We start from the raw sequence: 7,675 nt of genomic DNA on the forward strand, positions 1-7,675 counted from the left end.
AGGATTGAGATGACTCCTCTGGCGAGGATTGTGATGACTCCTCTGGCGAGGATTATGATGACTCCTCTGGCGAGGATTATGATGACTCCTCTGGCGAGGATTGAGATGACTCCTCTGGCGAGGATTGAGATGACTCCTCTGGCGAGGATTGTGATGACTCCTCTGGCGAGGATTGAGATGACTCCTCTGGCGAGGATTGTGATGACCTCTCTGGCGAGGATTTGGTTAACTCTTCTAGGAAGGATTTCACCGCCTCCTCTGACGAGGATTTGGTTAACTCTTCTAGGAAGGATTTCACCGCCTCCTCTGACGAGGATTTGGTTGATTTCTTTGCTGGCGATTTCGTGCTTCCCATCCATGCTGCTTCCCCTCCATGCTTGAGCACTCTGCGCGGAGCATGGAAGACCCGGAGGGTGCAACCAACTTTCGCGGCTTACGATTAAATAGTAACCCTCTGCGTGGAGCATGGAAGGCCCGGGTGGCGCGACCAACTTTCACGGCTTACGATTAAATAGTAACCCTCTGCGTGGAGCATGGAAGGCCCGGGTGGCACGACCAACTTTCACGGCTTACGATTAAATAGTAACCCCCTGCGTGGAGCATGGAAGGCCCGGGTGGCACGACCAACTTTCACGGCTTACGATTAAATGAACACCCTGCACGAGGCTTGGTAGACCCGGGGGGTGCACACCACCTCTCGTGACTTACGGTTAAGGACAACCTCTGCGCGGAGCATGGAGGACCCGGGGGGTGTAACCAACTTTCGCGGCTTATGATTATGTGCCACCTCTGCGCGGAGCATGGAAGGCCCGGATGGCGCGACCAACTTTCGTGGCTTACGATTGAATAGTAACCCCCTGCACGGAGCATGGAAGACCCGGGGGGTGCGACCAACTTTCGTGGCTTACGGTTAAAGGTCCACCCTGCACGGAGTTTGGCAGACCCGGGGGATGCACACCACCTTCCATGGCTTACGGTTAAGTGGACACCCTGCACGAGGCTTGGCAGACCCGGGGGGTGCACACCACCTCTCGTGACTTACGGTTAAGGACAACCTCTGCGCGGAGCATGGAAGACCCGGGGGGTGTAACCAACTTTCGCGGCTTACGATTATGTGCCACCTCTGCGCGGAGCATGGAAGGCCCGGTTGGCACGACCAACTTTCGCGGCTTACGATTGAAAGAACACCCTGCACGGAGCATGGAGGACCCGGGGGGTGCCACCAACTTTCGTGGCTTACGGTTAAAGCAACCTCTGCGCGGAGCATGGAAAACCCGGGGGGTGCAACCAACTTTCGCGGCTTATGATTAAGTGCTATCTCTGCGCGGAGCATGGAGGGCCCGGGCGGCACAACCAACTTTCGCGGCTTACGATTGACAGGAACACCCTGCACGGAGCATGGAAAACCCGGGGGGTGCGACCAACTTTCGTGGCTTACGGTTAAAGCAACCTCTGCGCGGAGCATGGAAAACCCGGGGGGGTGCAACCAACTTTCGCGGCTTATGATTAAGTGCTATCTCTGCGCGGAGCATGGAGGGCCCGGGCGGCACAACCAACTTTCGCGGCTTACGATTGTCCGCAACCTCTGTTCTGGTTGAGCATGACCCCTCTGCTCTGGTGGAGCGTAATTCCTCTGGTTTGCCCTAATCTTGCTGAGAAGCAATTTTTGAATTTAAAAATTGGGACCTACGGGTATACACCCTACTCCCCCCTCTGGTGACATGTGCAATACTCTGTTATGAACATGTTGGCCCAATTATTTCTTACTCCCTTCTCCGACCCATAAGCTCATGCGGGCCCATTACCCCTTGGCCCATTTCTTGATCCCAGTATCGCTTCTATATATATCCTCTTCCGATCCTTCAAACCCTGGATCTGTTGATGTTTTGCCTCCCTAGATCGGTTGTAAGGCACTCAAGTAAGGGAATTTCCCCTCTAAACACTCACATCCCCGAGGGCTCCGCCTTTTCCCCTGTGCTTCTGGTGTAGATCTCTAACTTTGTGGTTGTAACGAGTGGAGTTCCCTTGCTTGAGTGTTTTATAACCAGGCTCCTCAGATCTAGACGTTGATTTCCCAGATCTGGGCGTTGGGTTTCCGGATCTGAGCGTTGGCTCCTCAGATCTGGCCTCTAGTTTGTTCCTCCTCTGTATTCTTTCTTTTTGGCATTTTGACTTGTTGTTTTTCTTGGTATTCTGCATACACAGAGTAGAGTTGGAGTAGATCTGAAAGGTGAGCGTGTCCCAGCCACGAAGAAGAACTCGGAGTGTTGGATCGTGGAAAGAGAGACGTCCATCCCTGATGCTTGTTTTCCCTTTGGCCTGCTAAGAAGCAGTTTTTGTATTTTTTTCTCCCTTGTCCTGCTAAGAAGCAGTTTGCATTTTGAATTTAAAAATTGAGGATTATGGGTATACACCCTACTCCCCCCTCTGGTGACATGTGCAGTGCTCTGCACGAACATGTTAGGTAGCATATGTAATGTAAGAAAACAAAAATTGAAATAAACAAACACAACACCAGGGAATTCCCTAGAACCACATATCTGTTTTATTGATATTATGGCCCCGGACCTCGTTAAAACCCCTGTGGGGAAAAAGAGTATCCGGTCTACAAGTGATTACTCCTGCTAAGAAGCAGTTATACATAGAACTTTTTGAGTGTGTTTATATTCCATGGTCTGGGTAGAGCTCTGCCGTCTGAATCCGACAATATGTACGCACCGCCTCCCAAAACCTCTGTGACGATGTATGGCCCTTCCCAATTGGCTTCGAACTTACCCACCGCCTTTAATGCATCAGCTCGCTTGAGAACCAAATCTCCCTTCGACAATTTCCTCACTCTGACCCGTTTATCATATCCCGCTTTGATAATGCCTTTGTACTTGGCCGCTCTAACACGGGCTTCCTCCCTCTGTGCCTCCACCAAGTCCAGCTCTGCTCGGCGGAGCTCCTCATTGTGCTCAGTGTCGTACGTGGTAATCCGGTATGATTCTAGTCGTGCCTCTGCTGGTATCACCGCATTGGATCCATACACCAGTGTGAATGGTGCCTCCCCTGTCGCCGTTTTTGGACTAGTTCGGTAAGCCCAAAGAACGGTATCCAGCTCCTCCACCCACTTCCCTCTGCTCTGATTTAGCCTCTTCTTGATGCCCTCACATATGGTCCTATTAGCCAATTCTACTTGTCCATTTGCCTGTGGATGAGCCACCGAGACAAAACGCTGTGTGATATCCATTCGATCGCAGAAGTCCGCAACCCGTTGCCCTGTAAATTGAGTCCCATTATCAGACACGATGATGCGTGGCACTCCGAATCTGCAGCAGATATTCCTCCAGATAAAACGTTCCACTGTAACTTCATCGATCTTGCTCACGGCCTCAGCTTCGACCCATTTGGAAAAATAGTCCACTGCCACAATGAGAAAGCATTTCCCTCCAGGTGCTGTAGGCAGCTTCCCAACTATATCAATGCCTCATTTATCAAACGGACAAGCGGCGTACATTACACCCATGGGCTCCCCTGGTATGTTGATTTTCCCGGCATGCCGCTGGCAAGCTTCACACTTGCGGACAAACTCTCTGGCTTCCTGGTTGATGTGAGGCCAGTAAAAACCTGCCCGAATGATCTTGCGTACAAGGTCTCGAAATCCAGTGTGCCCGCCGCAGCAACCTGCATGAATCTCTTTCAGAGCAAAGTTAGCTTCCTCTGGCGATAAACATTTTAGCAGAGGTTGAGTAAAAGATCTTTTGAAGAGTTGATCATTGATTAGGCAGTAATTTTCATAGCGGGCCCTTTGGTTGGATTCTCTGCTTAGTCGTTCCCCTGTCTTCAGAAAGTGTATAATCGGAGCCCGCCAATCATCTCTGATCTCTACCGAGAACACCTGCGAAGTTTCCATCTCTCTGGTATCACAGAGTAAAATGATCTCGTCGCTCCAAGTTTGCTCTACTGCGCTAGCCATGCGCGCCAGTAGGTCGGCCTTCGTGTTCTCCTCCCGAGAAATCTGTTCGAGCTTAAACTCCATGAATTTTTCTTTCATTTCGCTAATTTTGGTATGGTACGCCTTCATCCTCTGATCCTTGACACTGTAACTTCCCGAGAATTGTTGTGCAACCAACTGGGAGTCTGTCTTTATAATGACACACTCAGCTTTAAGCTCTGACAGGATATGAGCCCCTCTGACCACGGCCTCATACTCCGCCTCATTGTTAGATAACCGACAGGTGAATTTGATGGCGAACTGGTATGTCCCATAACCTGGCGAAGTAATATAAACCCCGATTCCGCACCCCTCTTTTGTCACTGACCCATCCACATAAGCCACCCAGAACTCTGGTATGGGACGACGAGTTGTTTCTTGTATGAAGTCTGCCAATGCCTGCGCCTTGATCGCCGTCCGTGGCTCGTACTCTACATCATATTCCCCTAGTTCCACAGCCCATTTGACCATTCTTCCCGACAAATCCGCGCGCCCCAAAACTTGTTTAAAAGGTAAAGACGTGCGTACCACCACTCGATGTGAAAGGAAATAAGGCCTCAGCTTTCTTGCCGTGATCATGACCGCCAGAGCCGCCTTCTCGATCTCTGTGTAGTTGAGCTCAGGGCCCTGAATAATTCTGCTGACAAAATAGATGGGTCTCTGATGACTTCCCTCCTCTCTGATTAGCACAGAGCTGATTGACTCCTCCCCCATAGCTATGTATAGATACAACGTTTCTCCCGGAACTGGCTTGGTCAGAGTTGGGAGTTTTGCTAAGTATACTTTAAGATCCTCAAACGCCGCGCGGCATTCCTCTGTCCACAAAAACTTGGTTCCCTTCCTCAGTACTTTGAAAAACGGCATGCTCCGTTCTGCCGATCTCGATATAAACCTGCTTAAGGCAGTGATACGCCCGTTCAGAGTCTGCACCTCCTTGATTCCTCTAGGCGGTGTCATTTCCAAAATAGCTTTGACCTTGTCGGCGTTGACCTCAATCCCTGTTGGTGTGACTTTATACCCCAAGAATTTCCCTGTTGTGACCCCAAAAGTGCACTTGGCTGGGTTCAACATGAGTCTGTGATCTCTGACTACCGTGAAGATTTCTTCCAGATCCGCCACATGGTCCTCTGCCCTGTTACTCCGTACGAGCATATCGTCTACGTATACTGAGATATTCTTAGCAAGCTGTTCTTTGAAAATTTTCTCCATCATCCGCTGATATGTGGCTCCTGCATTCTTCAAACCGAACGGCATACTCTTCCACCCATATACGCCACAACAGACGGCAAAGGCCGTTTTGGCGATGTCTCCCCTGTTCATCTTTACCTGATGATACCCTTGGTACGCATCCATCATGGATAATAAAGCACATCCTGAAGTGGAGTCCACCAATTGGTCAATCCTCGGCAGAGGATAATGGTCCTTCGGACAAGCGGCGTTCAAATCTCGGAAGTCCACGCACATTCTCCAGGTGTTTGTCTTCTTGGGTACCATCACTGCGTTTGAGATCCACTCTGGGTATTGCACTTCCACAATATGCCCAGCTTTCAATAGTTCATAGACCTGCTCTCTGATGGCCGCGTCCTTTTCAGCCCCAAAATTCCTTGTCCGTTGCTTTACCGGCTTGACCTTAGGGTCCACGTTGAGGCAATGCTCTGCCAACCCTCTATTGATTCCCTTCAAATCTGCGGTGCTGAAAGCGAATACATCCGCATTTCGCCGGAGACAACCAATGAGCTCCTCTCTGACTTGATCACTCATGGCCGATCCAATCTTAGTTTGGAAACCCTCTTTCCCTGGAAATAACTCTATCATATTGCAAACATCGCTAGTGGACACCAGCGCGGTTTTCTCTGTGGAGTCTCTGTCTTTTAATAAATCCGCCAACTCTTGGCGCTCCTCTGCTGGGGCATGCACCTCGCCCACTTTCCCCCTCTTCCGGGCGTTCGCCCCCTCTGTCCATCTTTCCCTTTTCTGCCCTGCTGACTGTGTGAGCATTTGCACGTGGCATGCTTTTGATGTCGTCTGATCGCCACAAACTTCTCCCACTCTTCCACCCTCGATTGGAAACTTCATTTTTAGGTGAAACAAAGAGATAACCGCCTTGAACGCCGTCAAGGCGGGCCGGCCGAGTATGACATTGTACGAGGGTTTGGGCATATCCACCACTAAGAAACGTACCATCCTTGTTTTGTTGCCCGCCACTGTACTGCCAAGGATCAACGGCAGCTCTACATACCCTAGGGGCATGACCATCTCTCCTCCAAACCCAAACAGAGGAGCATTTGTCGGCTCAACATGAGCGTTAATTCCCATATTTTGGAGACATTCCTTGTACAAGATGTTTACAGCGCTGCCCGAATCCACGAAAATACGGTGAATAATGCAGCCGGCGATGTCTGCCGTGATGACCAGCGCATCATCATGTGGATACATTAATGTGCGTATATCCTCTGCTCCAAAAGTGATTGCCGGCTCCTCTGCCGCGCTGGTGACTTCCATGACCCGTTTAGGATAATACCCTGCTTTGACTGCTCTGACGACTTGCTTTTTAGCCCTATTTGATGTGGGCATCCCGTTTTCCCCACAAATCATGTGAACTTCCCTTCTATATGGGGGGGGGAGGAAGATTTTGTCTATCTGCCCCTTCTCTGCGATTATCCTGGTTATCATCGAGCCTGCGATCTCTGTTGTTGTTCCCCTGCTCTCGTCGCTGATCCCGGTTATTTCTTTGATCCCTCTGATCTCGCTGATCTCTCTGATCCCGCTGATCCCTCTGATCAGTCCTCCTCTGACCTTCATTTCCCCTGTCAATGAAGTGGTCGAGACACCCCTGGCGCACCAATAACTCCAATTGGTGCTTAAGATGTCCACAATATTTCGTGTAATGCCCGAAGGAATTGTGATATTCACACAACTTATTGTTAGGCCCTTCCTGCGGCGGCCCAGTCCGGTAGGTCCCTGGTGCCCTAAAGAACGGCTGATCCTTTATTAGATGAAAAATTTCTTCTTGTGGTTTAATCAAGGGCGTGTATTCGGTAAACCGCGTTACTTCATTCACTGTGCGCTGTTGATTAGATGGCATTCCTCCCTGGGGTGGGAGTACCCTAGGAGGCAACCCTCTGAATGGGGCCCTATCTTGCTGTCTTTGTCGTTCGGGTGCTTCCTCAGCTTTCTTGACTCTGTGTTTCTCATTTTCCACCTTCCTCGCCATTTTGGCGTCCTCCAACTGTAGATACCCCGGCAGCCTTGCCATGATGTCATCAAAATCCCTTGCTGGTCGAATTTGTAATTCGTCAAAAAAGATTCCTGGCCTGAGTCCTCTGACATAGGCGCAGTTTTTAATTTGCGATTCTGCCTCTGGCACCTCCAGAGCAGCAAGATTAAACCTTGCTGTGTACTCCCGAAGCGTTTCTCCTTGCTCCTGCTTAATATCCATCAGCGAAAGGGCTGATTTCCCTACCCTCCGTGAACTCGCGAACTGACGCAAAAAACGAGTCTGTAACTCTTCGAAAGAGTGAATGGAATTTGGGGGCAGCGTCCCAAACCATAACTGGGCTGGTCCAGTAAGGGTAGTGGAGAAGATCCGGCACTTGATGCCCTCCGTGTACATGTGCAACGTAACCAACCCTTCAAACCGATTGAGGTGTACCTCCGGATCGGTAGTGCCATCGTAATCCAGTGAGATGGGCTTGTAGC

The sequence above is a fragment of the Salvia miltiorrhiza genome, chromosome 1 (genome assembly GCF_028751815.1).
Source record: "Salvia miltiorrhiza cultivar Shanhuang (shh) chromosome 1, IMPLAD_Smil_shh, whole genome shotgun sequence".
In the NCBI taxonomy this organism is placed as follows: Eukaryota; Viridiplantae; Streptophyta; class Magnoliopsida; order Lamiales; family Lamiaceae; genus Salvia; species Salvia miltiorrhiza.